Source organism: Erinaceus europaeus, chromosome X, assembly GCF_950295315.1.
Source record: "Erinaceus europaeus chromosome X, mEriEur2.1, whole genome shotgun sequence".
Lineage (NCBI taxonomy): Eukaryota > Metazoa > Chordata > Mammalia > Eulipotyphla > Erinaceidae > Erinaceus > Erinaceus europaeus.
The window spans coordinates 108,458,779-108,477,772 of NC_080185.1; the positions used below are offsets into that span (position 1 = coordinate 108,458,779).

Consider the following 18,994-nt stretch of genomic DNA (forward strand, 5'->3'; position numbering starts at 1 on the left):
CACACACTGCGAGAACTTAGTTATACACAGCTTAACAAGATGCTCAAGTGAGAGGATATTCTTTTAATTGCTTATGTGTACAAGGCTCTTAAGAAAGTAACTCAGTAAAAATGAAAAATGGAATTAAGTTTGAAGAATGAGAAGCACTGTGATCGGGGATAAAATCAATAGTAGTTCGATGCCCCAGCCATTTTATGTACCTATTTTACTTCGCAAAAGCAATAGAGTAGAGGAATAAAACATTCTAACTTTGAAGCTGAACTGTCTGGGGAATCAGATCTGCCACATCCTAGACGGAAGAGTCTGAATCTCACTTTACATGATGTTCCTATAAAGAAGATCATAATGGTTCTGAATCAATAAGTGGAGGGAGATCAAGGATTAAATGGGAAAAAATTTAAGCAAATTTCTTGCCATGGTTCCTGCCAAACAGCCCTCACATAGAACTATGATTTAATTCAGAATGAATTAGTTCAAAGCCTTTATCCACTATTGTGACCCTGTTTGGCAACCACTTTTAATCTCTTTAAATCTCAAGTTCCTATTTTGAAATGGAGATAATAGTATCTACCTCATAGGTTTTTTGTTTTTTCCGGTGAAAACAATAGCTTAATACAGTTACTGTCTTTTTTATTTTATTTTTCTTCTTCTGGTGCATTGCACAGCTCTGGCTTATGGTGGTACTGGAGATTGAAAGTGGGAGCTCTGGGACCTCAGGCATGAATTTTTTAAAATTTTTTATTTATAAAAAGGAAACATTGACATAACCATAGGATAAGAGGGGGTAAAACTTCATACAGTTCCCACCACCAGACCTTCGTATCCCATCCCTTCCCTTGATAACTTTCCTATTCTTTAACCCTCTGGGAGTATGGACCCAAGATCATTGTGGGATGCAGAAGGTGGAAGGTCTGGCTTCTGTAATTGCTTGCCCACTGAACATGGGCATTGACAGGTCGATCCATACTCCCAGCCTATCTTTCTCTTTCCCTAGTGTGGAAGGGCTCTGGGGCAGTGGAGCTCCAAGGCACATTGGTAGGGTTCTCTGTCCAGGGAAGTCTGGTCGCATCCTGCTAGTATCTAGAACCTGGTTGCTGAAAAGAGAGTTAGCATACAAAGCCAAACAAATTGTTGATGAATCATGAACCTAAAGGCTGGAATAGTGCAGATGAAGTGTTGGGGAATCCTCCATTTTGTAGATAGCTAGTAGGCATATTTTAGTTATATTTCAAAGGGCCTGTAGCTATACTAGTGGTTTTTTTGTGTGTTTGTTTTGTTTTGTTTTGCCTGAGCCTGAAATTTGATATGCAGGTAGATCCAAGTTATTGTCTGGGGAGATGATGTCATGGCTGGGAAAAGGACAAGAAAGCTGGGTCAGGGAAAGAGAGTAGCTCCCAAATATGGGAAAGGGGTATAAATATTGTTGACTGTAAAACCCCATCGATTTGATGTGATCTGGGGCCCATAATTAGCTTAGGAGCCTGTGTGACCTCTGCATCCCTCTAGATCTGAGCTCACATTCTGTGGTCATGAGAAGGAGCATTCGATGCTGCCAAAGTATCGACCCATCTTCCTCAGGTGTAGCATAGAGTATGTTGTCCATCCTCCCTACAGAGGATGGAACATTCTCTACCATTGTTAATCCATGTTGAAGGTAAGGTCCTATGGGGGCCCACAAAGGGTTCTATTTTGTTGTTCCTAATAGAAATGACCAATAACAATGGAGAGAGGGATTTATTCAAGTTCTAGGCCCATCAAGTCTGTTTGGGAATCTCAGGATTCCACGATTAGGGCCCCAGCTGGTGGAATGGCCTGATAGTGACTAAAGAGTCATCGTTAAAGTATGCCAGTCTCCAGACTGGGAGTATGTACTGACCAGTCAATGCCCATGTTCAGTGAGGAAGCAATTACAGAAGCCAGACCTCCCACCTTCTGCAACCCACAATGACCCTGGGTCCATGCTCCCAGAGGGATAGAGAATGGGAAAGCTATCAGGGGAGGGGGTGGGATATATGGAGATTGGGTGGTGGGAATTGTGTGGAGTTGTACCCCTCCTACCCTATGGTTTTGTTAATTTATCCTTTCTTAAATTAAAAAAAAAAGTATGCCAGTCTCTTGCCCTTATTCAGCTTTTGCAATTGCTGCTTTGATAAGATTAGCTTTGGAGTGAGTGAGAGAACTATAATAGTAAGTAGGTGAGGAGGGTATCTACGTCTAAGTGGACGCTATTTCATTATGAAGTTGATACTGACTCACTACAGACTATTGTGTATTTTTGCTTTCAGGTATATATTTTGCCCTAATTTATGGGTACATGTGAACATATGCTCTATCTAATGTGACCTGGCCTATATCTAGGTTTTGGGACTTTGTTAGGAAGTGAACCTCCTGGAAAGGAATTAGAGAATACCATGAAAGAAAAGGTCTCACCTGAGTAATGAGGGTGAAGGGTTGGCATTCCATGCTTGATGTCTCTGTACACAGTCTGAGGTGAAGCCTGCTGAGATGGTACTCATTGCATTGATTAGGTTGGAATTTCCGGATGCAATATCATTCTGTATGACTTGAGAGAAGCATGCAGGGAAGTGAGCCCCACCTTGAGGTTCCAGGATTGGGAGAAACATAGCCTCTATAGAGGAAGCAGGAGGATCCGGCTGTCTTAGGGTTTAAGAAGACAATAGATAGTTATTTCATTAATCACATTGTTTGGCAATTAGGTTAAGTTTGGAGAATCCCTTTGTTAGGATTTGCTGTATTATAGACACCATCACCATATTTTATGTCTTTTGACATTATTTGCATATAGCTAAGGCATGAATTTTTTTTGCATAACCACTATGCTATCTCCCCAATCCTGGAGTTATTACCTTAATGATATCTTCCTCTAAGTCAGTCTTAGATGCAGCGGGGAAGCTATTACAGAAGCCAGACCTCCCACCTTCTGCACCCCATAATGACAGTGGGTCCATACTCCCAGAGGGATAAAGAATAGGAAAGCTATCAGGGGAGGGAATGGGATATGGAGTCCTGGTAGTGGGAACTGTGTGGAGTTGTACTCCTCTTATCCTATGGTTTTGTCAGTGTTTCCTTTTTATAAATATTTTTTTAAAAAGAAAAGAAACAGTGAAAAGCAGTGACTTTACAATTTGGAAGATTTAAAGTATTTAAAACTAAATGCTGGGACATATGCCATACTTCTAGGAAATACCCGCTTTGGGGAGGGCTCTTGCTTTGCCATGCATACAATCCAGGTTCCAGCCTGGCCTCCACAGCATTGGGAGAAGCTGTAATATCTTTCCCTCTCTCCCTCATACCTCTCTTTATATCTGAAAAAAAATCTCTTGGAGGAGTGAAGCTCTGCCAACAACCAAAATAAATAAATAAATAGATGATTGCTGAAAATGTTCTTCAGTGAAGAGTATCTCATATGTGACCTCAGATCTGTCCTTGTTTGGATTATGCCCATATGTGTGAATTTGAATTATATTATTAACCATAGCTACATATTAACATTGAAATATATACAAATGTAAATATTTAAAATATAATGAAATAGGAATAATTCTTTAACTATCAAGATGTGTGTGTGTGCGCGTGCATGCATGCACACAAAAGTGCATGTTTGTGTTAATGTTAGGTTGCCCTGGAAGTCTCCTAAGCAGAATGTGACCAGACTTAGTTAATGTTCCAAAGAGTGGCTGCTTGCCTCTTGTTCTTAAACTGGACATCATAATATTCAACCTTCAGTGATATGTGATGGTTCAATACATAACTTTCTGCAGAGAAAATCACAAGTCTCTTTTTCCTATCTCAAGCCTTGCCTTTGCCTGCACATCAAAGCTGACTTTCCATTATGTAGGAGAATCACTAGGTTCTGGACTTCCTTAGCACTTTGTGACATATGGACCCTTTTGGCAGCCTGGGGTTCATTTAATATTCATTTATCTCTTTCCTTTCAATGCAGAAATAATCTTTCTTATATCTACAGCAATGGAACACATTACTTTAAAAGACAGATTATTCCACTTTCTGGGATTAAATTGTTGGAAAAGTCTTCCTCTACAACTATGCTATGAATTAGGTTTTGAACTTGGGAAAGTTATTTTTCAATTTCCATTTTAGAAAACTAGGGCTTTTCTATAGTGGTTAGTTATTAAAACTATTTTAATATGAATATCATAAATGTGTAAGATATTAAGCATCATAGAGTTCACAATCAATACTAAATATTGTAAAGTTTACTAATAATTGTCCATGTTCTTTTTTCTATTAAGTATTGCCACATTTTTATAAAATTTACTTGATCCAAATAAAAGACCTGTGGGATATGCAGGGCAGGAATGATTTCCCTTGTATAAATAAATTGAACTATGAGATGCTGAGTAACTCAGCAAGACGTCCACAACTGTTAGTACCATAAGAAAAATTTGACTTAAAAACTCCTGACTCCTGGACTATTATTCTTCTCTTCTCACCACCCCGTCCTTTGGTGTGACTTCAAGTTGTATAGTCTGCCAAGTCAATTCCATGAGTCAATTAGGATAGGTAGTTCAATGTTAAGAGTCAGTTCTCTAGCTAAAATTGACATGACCTTGGCTAACTTGAATCTTACTTTTCCCCACAAGTTTTTTTTTTATTATTATTCTTAAAGCTAGCCAGTTCACAAAGACAGATGATTACAGCTCTCATATGTGTTCAAGATTTAAACATAACAATTAAGAATCAAGACAGAAATGGAATTTGCCAAAATATATAGCTATATAACTGCACACTTCCTTAATTAGTCTCCTTAGGATCATTTCAGATTCTTTTGTTTATTTGTTTTACTTCTTTCTGTGTATCTATTTGCTTTAGCAGCTGCTAGAATATACTTGAACAATTTAAACTGCCTGGTTGAAGGTATACAATAATATCTTTTATCTGCCATCTGTTGTCTAGAATGGAAAGCAGTCTTTTTTCATCTCCCTCTAGATTTACCTACCAATGTAGAAATTTAAACATGAAAACTATTTAAAATATTTCATCCAATTTAAAGAAAGAATTTTTTAAAGTACTGTATTTATTTGTTGGATAAAGACAGAAATCAAGAGGGTATGGTGATTTAAGAAGGGAGAGATGTGCCTCATTGTTTCACCACTCCTGAAGCTCTTCCCTTCCAGGTGGGGGCAGGAGACTTGAACCTGGGTCCTTGTGCATGACAGCACATACACTTTACCAGATGCACCACTGCCTGGCCCCAAGAAAGAATTTTTTAACCTATTGACAAAACTCAATTTGTTGTGACATCTTTACTTTATTCAATAACACATGAACTTTTTACAGCCTGGTTATTGATATTTATATAAACCCTAGAATCATGGTTTCATAGGAAATTTGATTACAGAAGATATATTTTGTGCCATTCATAATTACCATCTAAAGCATTACCTGTGAGTTGTCAAATAATTTTCAATGATAAAAGCCTTACTAAAAGCTAGATTTTTAATAATCTTAAAAACTGAGCATCTCCTGGTCTAGTTCCCTTACTATTACATATCTGATGAAAGTAAAGATAATATAGTAATAGTTAAGAAAAAACTTGGATAGTGACCAAAATTCAGATTGAAATTGTCAGTTCACTATATATGTTCTCTAGAAGTTATGTTATATATCACACTCAACCTATTGAACATGTTTAGTATGGAAAATTTTTTTGAGATATTAACATAGGTACTTTTTTTTTTCTTTCTTTTCCCCCCTATTCCTAGGGTTTCACAGCTGTGGGCCAACATGTTTAGATATTAAGAAAAATACATACACACAAACACACAGAGAAATACCACAGCACTAAAGCTTTTCCTAGTGTAGTGAGGACCAGGTTTGAGCCTGAGACATGCACATGGCAAGACAGGTGTGCTTCCAGATGAAATATCCCACCAGCCTAGCTGTGGCTCTCTTGTTGGATATTAAATCGCCATTCTCATTCTATTTTTCAGTTTTATTAGTGATTTAATAATGACCAACAAGATTGTGGGATAAGAAGGGCACAGTTCCTACCACCAGAATTCCATATATCCTCCCCTCCACTGGAAGAGTCCCTAGTCTTTATCCCTCTGGGAATATGGACCAAACCTCTTTGTATGGAATGCAGAAGTTGGAAGGTCTGGCTTCTGTAATTGCTTCTCCACTGGACATGGACGTTAAAAGGTTGATCCATACCCCTAACCTGTTTCTCCGTGTCCCAACTGGGATAGAGCTCTGGTGAGGTAGGGTTCCAGGACACATCGGTGAGGTTGTCTGTGCAGGGAAGTCAGATTGACATCATGGTAGCATATGCAGTTTGGTGGCTGAAAAGCATTAAGATATAAAGCAGAACAAATTGTCTAATGATCAGGAACCTAAAGGTAGGAATATAGCAGAAAAGATGTGTGGTCTTTATGTTGGAAGAAGCTAGTAAGTTTATTTTAGGTATATTCCAAGGGGTCCATGACTTCACTAATTTTGTCTGAGCCCCACAGGTAAAATGCAAGTGGACTAAAGGTATTGTGGACTAAAGGTACTATCTGGAAAGACAGTGTCAGGGTTGGAAATAGGATTAGAAAGCTGGGTCAGGGGAGAAAGTAGCTCCCAAGTATGGGAAAAATATATAAATACCGTTAACTGTAAACCCCATAACTCTGACCTAGGGCCATCTTTATTCATATTTAGCACAGGAGCCTGTGTAACCTCTACATCCTTGTCTGTCTGAGGTCACTTTTCATGGTCATAGCTAGGAACATTCTAAATACTCATTCATTTACTTTTAGTCTATCTATACCTTTATCTTCAAATTATTCTAGGTGATAGTTTCTACATTTCAAAGGGGTATTTAGAATGTGAATATTGATGTGGCTGGGTTTAAAGTTATTACCTATATCCTTATATCTAGTAATTACATTTATTTCTTTCCCTTGTTTCTACTGTCTTTTTAAATAGAATTTTATTTCCCTGTGTTGGCAAAACTTCTTTATCTTTTTTTCTTCAGAGAAAAATTATTCACCTTTATTTATCCCTCTTTTAGGGAATTTTAGCTTTAAGTAAGAAATGTTATTTTTTAATTTTTATTAGGGGATTAATGGTTTACAGTCAGCAGTAAAATACAGTAATTTGTATATGTGTATCATTTCTGTTTCCCACATAGCAATTCAACCCCCACTAGGTCCTCCTCTGCCATCATGTTCCAGGACTTGAGCCCGCCACCCCCACCTCAGCGTCTTTTGTTTTGGTGCAACACACCAACTCCAGTCCAAGTTATGCTTTGTGTTTTCCCTTCTGTTCTTGTTTCTCAACTTCTGTCTATGAGTGAGATCATCCCATATCCGTCCTTTTCTTTCTGACTGATGTCACGTAACATGCATTGTTCAAGCTCCATCAAAGATGAGGTAAAGGTGAATTCACCATTTCTAATATCTGAGTAGTATTCCATTGTGTATATAGACCATAACTTTCTCAGCCACTCATCTGTTGTTGGACAGCTGGGTTGCTTCCAGGTTTTGGCTATTACATATTGCTATGAACATAGCAATATGTAATATTGGCTATTACACATTGCTATGAACATAGATATTTTTGGATGGGTGTGTTAGCAATACTTTTTAAGTGGTTGCCTTAGGTCTTTTGTTTTAAGTTTTGGCTATTCCCATTCGTATGTCTTCAAGTTCTCTATTGTTTCCATTTGTACAGTAGTTGGCTATTTATATTAATTGTATTTCTGTCTTATAGCACTTTTCAATTTGTTTGTTTCTGCTTAATATGCTTGATCTTTCTTGGTCATACAGAGTATTGTTATGGTAACTATTTTAAATCCTTATCTGATAACTATAACATTTCTGTAACTTTTGAATTAGTTCCTATTTATATGTTTTACTCTTATCAAGGGTAATACTTTCTTCTTTGTAAGACTAGTCATTTGTTTTATTGAGTGCCAGAAATGCTAAATTTTACCTTGGTAAGCTCTAGATATTTAATTTTCTTCTGAGTTATAGTTAAGTTCCATTGAAATACTTCAGTCATTTCAAATCCCAATTTTAATCTTTGTTTATATGGCTCTCAAGCAGACTTTAATATAGGGTTAAATTTTCTTCATCACTATAGGAGTGACACTCTGAGTCCTCTTCCTTATACGTTGTGACTTACAAAGTTTTCTGTTTTGACAGTCCTGTGGAAGACATGGTGATTGTACTGATTCTTTAGGGTAGCTTATTTGAAGATCTATGAATAGTCTAAGCTTTTACTATATTTACAAGCTAATAAATTGGTGTCCTGTCATAAATGATGACAGTAGATAGAAGACCCTGGAAACAGCTCACCATTTCCACAAGGCTAATTTTCAGAGCAATGTGAGGAGGACCAAGAGGCTCCTGCTCTTACGGTACATTTAATAATAGGAGAGGAACCTTCAAGTTAATGTATCTAGGTCTTTTATACTGGATAGGAGTTCCTTTATTATTTTTTCTTTCTATTTTGTTTTGAATGGGACAGAGAAATTGAGAAGGGAGGAGATGTTAGAGAGAAAGAAAGACACCTGCAGACCTGCTTCAACACTCTTGAAGCATTCCCCTTGCAGGTGGGGCTGGGGAATGAACCTGGGTCCTTGAGCATGGTAATGTGTGGGCTTATCCAGGTACACCACTTGGCCCCCATGTGATTTTTTGTTTCTAAGGGAATTATTATATCTTGAGAGAGTACACTATATGATCCTTCAAATGACTGGCAAAGCAAAGGCAGTTAGTCTGCTTGTCAGATATGTACAAATAAGAGTCGTCAGCACAGAATTATGGCACCCCAATTTATATTGAGCCTTTAATCCTCAATTTGACTATATTTGAAGATAAAGTCTAAAGAGGTAAAAGTGGGGGCTGGGGAGGTGGCTCATTGGTGAAGTGCATGATTTGTATGAGGTCCTGGGTCAAATCAGAACTACATTTTTAAAAAGAAAAAAAGAAAAAAAAAGAGTATCACAAACGGTAGAGCATTGTTTAATCTTTGTCTTTCAATTTCTGTTCCATACATATTTTTTTTAATCGCCACTAGGGGTATTGCTGGCACTTGGTACTTGCCCTAAAAATCCACCACTCTTGGTGGAATTTTCTTCTTTTTTTTATTTGATGGAGAGAAATTTAAATGGAAAGGGGAAATAGAGAAGAAGCAGCCCAGATTCACTGTTTAGGAGACTTCCCACTGCGCCACAGCCTGATACCCATTCACACATATTAAAGATTAAATGGGACATAAGATTGGGGATGTAATCTAGTATGACATATGTCCTTATAAGAAAATGAAGAGACCAGAGATACATACTCACAGAAATGGACCATGGGAAGAGATATGGGGGAAGGTGCCTCAGGACAATCCAGCCTTGTGAGTCTTTTACTTGTGGACTTGTAGCCACCATAACTGTGATAAAATAAATCTCTGGTGTTTTAGGCCCCTGTCTGTAGTATACTTTTAATGGAAGTCCCAGCTGACTAAAGAAATCCACAGGAAATCATCTCTAAACAGTTTTGTTCATGCCATCAAGCATTTTGCACATTGACTCATATTTAGAAAACACAGACCCTCTGGAGATTTCTGAATTCTTCTTGTGCAACTCTTACCTCTGTTTTAATGCTCTGAAAACTCAAGCTGCCTTGTTATTTCCAATTTCCTAGCTCTGTCTCCTCAATTCAGGGTGACTTGAAGGTTCTGCGTAGGCCTTTTGTCTCTGTGCTAGGATCTGAGACCTCACTCTGACAGAAAACAGTGGCAATCATAGGTCTACCCCATTGGTTTTCTATCTTTGGGATTGTGGTTTGTGATACCTGATATGCAGTATTTGTAAACCAATGTAAACAGGTCTTGTCTTGTTTTATGTAGTTTCATACAGACGGGTAAATCCTGTTATTGGTGCAGAGCCTCATACATGCAGAATACTGCTAAGTCACTTCACCAAACCAATTTTTATTTTAAATTCCTACACACAGAGATTCACTCACTACTCTGCCATAATCATCCTGTGTTTGTTTGTTTGTTTATTACCTTTTGTTGCCCTTGTTTTATTATTGTAGTTATTATTGATGTTGTTGTTGGATAGAATAGAGAGAAAAGGAGAGAGGAGGGGAAGACGGGGAAAGAAAGATAGACACCTGCAGACTTGCTTCACTGCTTGTGAAGTGACTCCCCTGCAGGTGGGGAGCCGGGGGCTTGAACCGGGATCCTTACGCCGCTCTTTGTACTTTGCATCACCTGCACTTCACCCGCTGCACTACTGCCCGACTACCTATCCTGTGTTTTTATATCATGTTCTCATTTGTAGCATTGGGACAAAAATTAATTATCGAGTTTTATTAATAGAATATTGCCATAATTAAAGAAAATTTCATGAAGTATATTTGAACTCTCCAAAAGTAAGTTTATATACACATGTGCAATTTTACAGTTTATCTTACATGTTATTGGGGGTATTAACGATTATTGTTCAGTTGCTGACATGTGATTACCATTCCTCATTTCTGAATTATCAGTAAGGATTAAGTAATTAAATCTACATTGTACAACTCAGTGAATTAACAAGAATAATCACAGGTAATAATGAGAGCCTCTTCTATTGTGGAAATTGCAGTAAAACTCTAGCACACTGTTTATTTTAATTTTGTTTGGTGGGCACTTAAAATAAATGGTTGATTGGAATAGTTAATTAAAATTAAATTCATATATAATTTGAGTTCTATTAGCTAGAACTTTAAAATTTCAAAATAGATGGCAAAATAGGCAGAAAGATTTTTATTTGGTTCAGCCTATTTAATACAGCATTGGGAAATTGTTTCAGGAGTGATAATAGACTTGAAAAATAATGGTGTGTGAAGCAGGGCAAGAGGCTGAAAAGACACTAGAGTGAGGTACTTTTCATTTGGGAAGAACAACTATTATAAAAAGTACTCTTAAACAGTCACTCTACCACATCAAAGGAAAGATGTCATCCAAGAGAATATACTGTGAAACTGTTTTTAAATGCTTTTCAAAGTCTGTAGCTAGGAAAAATGATCATTTAGAAGCCTTTGAGAATAACTGTTTCTTTAACCACATTATCATACTGGTGAAAAAAAAAACCTTATGTTTAAGGGGTCTAAGTCACTTTTAAATAAGACATTCTTTTTCTATTACACCATAACTGTATGCATGTGCTATTCCTGAGGACTAATACTTTTTAAATTTCGGAATGAGAGTGTTCACTTTTGGTGTTGTCAATTCAATGAGTTTGGACAAATGCAGAATGACATTCTGCCAGCATTCGAATATCACACATAATAGTTCTGTTTCTCTTAAAATCCTCTACCTGTTCATCTCCCCACCAACATCAGACAGGAATCTTTCTATTGTCTCCATAGTTTTAGCTTTTCTGACAAGACATACATACATGTATGCATATGTGTGTGTGTATGTATGTATGTATTATGTATGTATGTCTTGTTAGAAAAGTCATGACACATTTTGCAGAGGAAAACAGAAAAATGTATCATGACTTTTCTTTTTATTACTAATTATTTATTTATTATTGGATAGAGACAGATAAATTGAGAGGGGAGGCCGGAGATAGAAGGAAAGAGACAGAGACACCTGTAACCCTGCTTCACCACTTGTGAAAGCTTTCCCCTGCAGGTGGGGACCAGGGGCTTGAACCCATGTCCTTGTGCACTGTCATGTGTGCACTTAACCAGGTGCACCACCACCTGGCCCCCTCATCATGACTTTTGCAACAGCCCAATATATATTTTCTGTTACTGAATTTCTAGTTTAAAAAGCTATCAGTGAAAAATATATACAGTCTCCCCCAAATTTTGTTGTCTATGTAATCCTCTTTGATAGGACATGATAATTTTACATTATAAGAGATTTGCTGTTTATGTTAATAGAAAAATATTGCCACAAAGTGGAAGTGTATAGGAAGGGAAGGAGGGAGGGAAGAATGAAAGAAGGTAGGAAGGAAAATCTCTTCTAGGGAAGGAGTTGATAAACTACTATCCTGCCACCTGTTTTGTTTTATAAATAAAATAATATTAGATAAATTATGTATGGATGATTTTGCAATTCAATGACAGATTTAGTAGTACAACAAAGACCATATGTTCTGTAAAGTTAAAAATATCTGCTCTTTCCTATTAGACAAAACCTTTGTTGATATGTTCTAAGTGACCATCTTCCATGTTTAATAAGGGGTTTAATATAAACAAAATCACCTTCTTATATTATCTCAAGTAAGGTGTAAATTTCTTTTGCTTTTAATCTATTGATTAATGTTTGGTGACATTTAAGGTCTGCTTTGCATATTTCTCTGCAGCATCACATATTTTTTAAGTTTTATCCAGTCATCCGTCAATGAGCATTTAGGTTGCATACACTCCTTGGCTATTACCACACAGTTTTTTAAAAATATGGAACGCTTCACGAATTTGCATGTCATCCTTCCGCAGGGGCCATGCTAATCTTCTCTGTATCATTCCAATTTTAGTATATGTGCTGCCGAAGCAAGCGCTACCACACAATTTTAATGCACTAGAATTTATATGTCAATACAAAGAGAATTAAAGTGTTCTACTTAAAGTTACTTTTCTGTTATTCACATTAGTTAGAAATAATATGGAAAGTTGATATATATTTCAGTTTTTGTTAATTTTTTATCTATCCTAAGTGCCTATAATTCTTTTGCTTAGTTGAAATAAAATATAGTTGTTTTCTTCTGTCATTACCCTGATATCAGTGCTCCAAGTCAGCTTTTTCAGAGAGAGAGAGACAGAGAGAGACTGACAGAGAGAGAGAGAGAGAGAGAGAGATATGTCACTGAAGTTTTCTCCAGTGTGGTAGGAACCACATTTCAATCTGGATTCTGTTTATGGCAAAGCAGGCATACTATACAGGTGAGCCATAGTTGGGGAAGAAGGTCAGGGAGATAGATGAAGGCAGGCTAGGGGATGGGGTTGAGGTCCTGTTGCATGATGATGCAAAAAGACCTAAATTTGGACTGAAAAAATATTTTTCCTGGCAGCTATCATGGCGAGATGAGAAATTATAACCATGTGTCAACTGTACTGTAAACTATTAGGCCTCCCAAAAATGATTAAAAAGAGAAAACACACAGAGAGAATTGTACTATTAAAAAAAGAAGGGAGGGGAGTCGGGCTGTAGCGCAGCGGGTTAAGCGCAGGTGGCGCAAAGCACAAGGACCGGCATAAGGATCCCGGTTCGAACCCCGGCTCCCCACCTGCAGGGGAGTCGCTTCACAGGTGGTGAAGCAGGTCTGCAGGTGTCTATCTTTCTCTCCCCCTGTCTTCCCTTCCTCTCTCCATTTCTCTCTGTCCTATCCAACAACGACGACAACAACAATAATAACTACAACAATAAAACAACAAGGGCAACAAAAGGGAATAAATAAATAAAATAAAATAAAATATTTTTAAAAATAATAAATAAATAAATAAATAAATAAATAAATAAATAAATAAATAAAGAAGGGAGGCAGTAGAGCAGTGGGTTAAGTGCATATGGCACAAAGCACAAGGACCAGCGTAAGGACCCCGGTTCGAGCCCCCGGCTGCCCACCCGCAGGGGAGTCACTTCACAGGTGGTGAAGCAGGTCTGCAGGTGTCTTTCTCTCCCCCTCTCTGTCTTCCCCTCCTCTCTCCATCCTATCCAACAACAACAACAAAACAACAAGGGTAACAAAAGGGAATATACTTATATATTCCCTTATATATATTATATATATTATATACATATATATATGGAGTGTCAATTTTTAAACTTCTTTTCTAGTGTAGTGTTTGCATACATAGAGGAATGTGCAACTCTGCCAAGAAATGTTGATATGAATCTATGTTAGTTAAGCACAAGTTTATCTGGAAACTGAAGACTTCTGAGAGAGCAGTAATTGGAATATAGAAATAAGTATATTTTCAATTATATTTTATAAAGGCAGTTGATTTTCCAAAGTGGCTATACTAAGGCACATTCTTACTACAGTACATGTTTCTTGTTGCTTTACAGTCACATATTTATTTGGCCTCCCAGTGTGTGTATTTTCTTGATTAGTAATGAGACATTATCTTTGCATCTGTAAAGTCTCCATTTCAACTGTCTTACTCATTTTGTTCTGTTGACTTATTACTGGAACTGACAGAAATGTGAATGAATATATAAAATCCATGATTCTATTTATATTGAAATTAAAAGCCAGGTGAAGCTGATTTATATTGTTCATCGCATGCCTACATATATGTTAAGAATAGACGAAGGGAGAGAATGACTGTCTCTCTAATCAGAATAGTACTGATCCTTGGAGTAGTACTTAGGGTGCATGCAGAGGGATGCTTCAAGGCTGACAATATTCTATTTACGATTACATGGTTCTCTACTCCAACTCTGTTAACATTTATTTGACTATGAATATATGTAGGTGTCAGTTCTACTTTAAATGTTCATTTAAATATTAAAACTCAGTATTTTAAAAAATGACACTTTCCAGCAACTTGCTGTTACTATAAATACAATTAATTTTATAGTTATTTTATTCAGGCAATTAAAATATTTATGTGGATTTTTTAAGCACAGTATTTTCTAAATTTTTTATTTTATTTACTATCATTTGCTTTATTTTTCTTGACTCAATATATAGGTTTTAACTCAGTATCCTGTTAAACAGAAATCATATGGTATTTCTGAACTTAAAGGAACCATTGCTCATGCTTCTCACTGTATAATCGGTGGAGTTAACATTTATCTTACATTTAATCATCAATGAGTCCATCATATTTTGTGTCTTCTAATAATTCAAATATATGGAGGATCTGTATGTCTTATTTCACTATTTTATGTTTTTGTTGACTGTCATATATGACGCTTTACTGCATCTTATGTTATTTGAATTTAAGTTTATAATTCTGGATATTTACCTCTGATATGATTTAAAATGCTCTTTTTTTAGTAAATTCTCCAGAGAGTGTTTTCACTTTTTTTCCTGCAGACTACTCAGAAATTTTGTCAGCTGTGAACTCTTTAAACTACATTATTACATAGAGATTTTTTTTAGATTATTCATGTTATGGGAATTCAGGCTATAAATGCACATACAGACTGAATTCGAGCTACAAATTCTCAAGGAAGATTTATTTTCCTTTTTCTGTATTCAACACCAAAATCTGATGGGTTATTTTCTCTTGAATTATTCTATAACAGATTTGCTTCTAATATATTCATATTATGAAGGTATTGTTCTGTGAGATACCAGCTCTGTAATTGAGGGTATTTCGTTTAGACTGTCCAACTTGGCTGACTCCTGGGCTTTGTTGATTCTCTTTTGGGTCTTGAGAGGGTCTGCAAACCAAAATTCAATTTCACCATTCTGTCAAGTTTTATCAAGTTGAAAGTTACCCTTCAATTTATTTTCTCTCTGGGTTCCGAGTTAAATTTATTTTATTGGCCTCTGCGTGGTTCTTTACCAATTTTCCACTCTTAAATGCAGTTAAAAATATTTTAGCCAGCATTTTTGTTGTGTTTTTTCATTGAAAGGTTTGTTCAGATTACTTAGTCTTCTTGGATGCCAGAAGCAATAAGTTAAACTTTATGATTTCTGACCTCTCTTTCAACTTTGTGGTCGATGCTATGTTCAATATATTAAAGATTTGTAGTTCCTAAGTGCTGTATTTCTAAAAAGAAATAACTGTTGAAAGCAAGCAATATAATTGTCCACTCATGAGAGGTTTTTGGACCACTTTTCCATAGCTTATTTATCATCAGTGTCCTTGCCCTAGGCTGTTTCGTTTAATACATAGGGGATCTCTCTTTAGTAAAGTCAAGTTATCCAAAACCCTCACCATTTCTTAGACATGTTATGGGAATTCAGGCATGACAATGCCTTGATAATTGAGAACAGTCTTATAAGAGTTTCATAACCCATATTGTATACTATGAATTAAACTCTATTCAATAGATAAATCTCTTTTAGAAAATACTGGTTTTTCTGTTGAATATACATTATTTTTGTGATGAGAGTATGCTTGTTTTGATTATGTATGTATTCTTAAACTGTATACTTGGTTATATATAATTGTTCTTTTTGGAATAATAATAGTGCTAATCACTGAGTTGTGAGAATTTTTTCAGTACTTTTATTTGTTCTTACTAGTGATTTAATATTTATTAAGGTAAATATTAATGTAAGATAATAGGGGTATAAATCCATATGGTTCCCACCACCAGAGTTCTTTGTCCCCATCCCCTCAATTGGAAACTGGAGTAGTTCTCCCAAGGTCACTGATACGTGCTGATTCTATATATATTCTCTCTCTCTCTCTGTGTGTGTGTGTGTGCCTCTATTATATATACATATGTATTTCTCCATTTTTCAATGGTCTTGCCTTCACTTCCTAAGTTATCCCTATACCTATTACTACTTTGAAGTGTCTGCTTTATTCATCTTCTCTCTCAGATAAGAGAAATAGTACCTGGCTCAGTCCTTAATTTTTCCAAATCATTTTATTAAGGAAATAATGGTTTAAAGGACAGTTCATGACACATGAGCATAGTGTTTTTATGTAAGTTTATTTTTTAGTATTCTAATTGTGAGCTGAGGGGTACAATTTCATATAAATCCCATCACCAGAGTTCTGCATCCCACCCCCACTATTGGAAGTATCCCTATTTATCCATTTCTGGGAGTATGGACCAAAATTCTTTATGGAGTGCAGAAAGTGGGAGGTCTGGCTTCTGTCGTGGCTTCTCCACTGGACATGTGCCTTGACAGGTTGATCCATACCCCTAGCCTGTCTCTATCTTTCCCTATTGGGGTAGGTTTCTGGGGAAGTGGGTTTCTAGGATGCATTGGTGAGGTTGTTATAGCTGTCATTGTTGTTGGATAGGACAGAAAGAAATCAAGAGGGGGAGAGAAAGATAGACACCTGCAGACCTGCTTCACTGCCTGTGAAGCGACCCCGCTGCAGGTGGGGACCAGGGGGGTGGTTTAGAACTGCCCTTTATGTTTGGCACCATGTGCACTTAACCTCCTGCACTACCACATAGCCCCCTGAAAATGGGGCAGTTTCTACCATTGTTGTTCTACATTGAGGGAAAAGTCCAAAACAGAGGCCTATAAGAGAGTTTATGATATTGTTCCCTATGGAGATGACCAGTGATGATGGAGAGAGGGCTCTGTTAGAGGTCTAGGCCCATTATGTATATGTGGGAATTCCAGTTTTTTTTTTCTTTTAATCTTCCTGTGATAGATGTTTACATACCACTCCCACCATCATGTGCTGGGTAGCCAAGGCCCTTACGCACCCCACTTTTCACACCCCACCTTCCCCTTGTCTAGCATCCTTTACTTTGCCTGCCATGCACCTTACCCAGTTCAAACTTCAGCCTGGGTTTCCCTTCTCTTCCTTGCTTCTGTAAGCGAGATAATCCATGAGTTCATGGATGTGAAAGGTTTTTGTATACTATAACAAAGTGCAAGATTACCAAATATATTTAATAAAATTAAATGTTATAACATTTGAAATCTTGTAACTCTTTAAAAATTCCTAGGTGGATACGTTTGATTTTTTTGAGATTATGAGAATAGTAATGGAAGACCTTTGAATTAATTAAATGGAAACTTTAAAATAGAGGATTTTCCCTGGTACATAGTGAAATTTCAGTAATAAAGTATGTTCTTGATGAAAGTTTTATCAATTTTATGTTACAGAAACATTAAGTTTTAAGTGCTGTTTACAGTGGGGGAATTTTCATATATATTCTTTTTTAAAATTTTAAATTATGTTCTTTATTTATTGGATAGAGAAAGTCAGAAGTTGAGAGGGAAGGGGGAGATAAAGAGGGAGAGAAAGAGAGAAATACCTGAACCCCTGCTTCACCACTCGCAAATCTTTACCCCTACAGGAGGGAAGAGGGGACTTGAACTCGTGTCCTTATGCATTATAAAATGTGCACTCAACCAGGTACACTACAACCCAACCCAGTCCCTTGTACATTCTTTTTGCTTGAGATGGACTAAAGACTTTCCATAATAATGGGTTATTGAGGGGATAAGGGCAGTGTTAAGATAATTTTCCCATGTGCCAAGTGCAAGAGGTTAGTTAAATAATGTGAAGTGTTTTCCCTAGTTGTAAGGCCGTATGGGCTCTATACTAATTGAAGTTCAGACTTAATGTCTATTCTATATTTCTAACATGGTCATCTTGTATCCAAAATGTACATTCTGGAGAACATATAGACAATATGTACAAAATTCTATGCAATTTTTTTTGCAACAGGTATATACTTGTCAGAATAGGACTACTCAACATCCTATAATCAAATAATCCGATTTGAATTCCCTTTCAAAAATAAATTCCTTCATCCACTTTAGTTCTTACTGAAAAGCATTACTTGCTTTGAATATGATCAATTTGGGGCCATTTTATCTAATTTCCAAAGTGTGAACTGTATAGATCAATAAAAAATACTCTATGGGATAGTGTTAATATATTTACAAAGGATGAAACATAATCCATGATGATGTTTGAATATAAGGAAATACAGTATGCTTATTGTTTTTTGACAAAAATAGTGTAGTCTTAACTCATAGGAATATCAAACTTGATTGCCATAGAATAGTTTTCTTTTAATTTTTTAACATTTATTTTCCCTGTTGCCCTTTTTTGTTGTTGTTGTTGTTGTTGTTATTAATGTCGTTGTTGTTGGATAGGATAGAGAGAAATGGAGAGGGGAAGGGAAAACAGAGGGGGAGCGAAAGATAGACACCTGCAGACCTGCTTCACCTTGTGAAGCGACTCCCCTGCAGGTGGGGAGCCGGGGGCTTGAACCAGGATCCTTCCTCCAGTCCTTGCACTTAGTGCCACGTGTGCTTAACCCGTGGTGCTACTGCCCAACTCCCTGCTGTAGAATAGTTTATGAGAACTTTAAATAAGCAGAAATCTTGTCATCAAATTGTAGAAATTAGTCTTTA

At 36.7% G+C, this 18,994-nt stretch overlaps 1 non-coding gene across 1 annotated transcript; it reads right to left on the reverse strand.

Annotated features, from left to right (window-relative positions):
- Positions 1-12,422: 12,422 nt before the first annotated feature.
- LOC132535992 (U6 spliceosomal RNA) lies at positions 12,423-12,529 on the reverse strand. Its single transcript, XR_009547693.1, has one exon. It is a non-coding gene; the product is annotated as a U6 spliceosomal RNA (small nuclear RNA).
- Between the last annotated feature and the right edge of the window lie 6,465 nt (positions 12,530-18,994).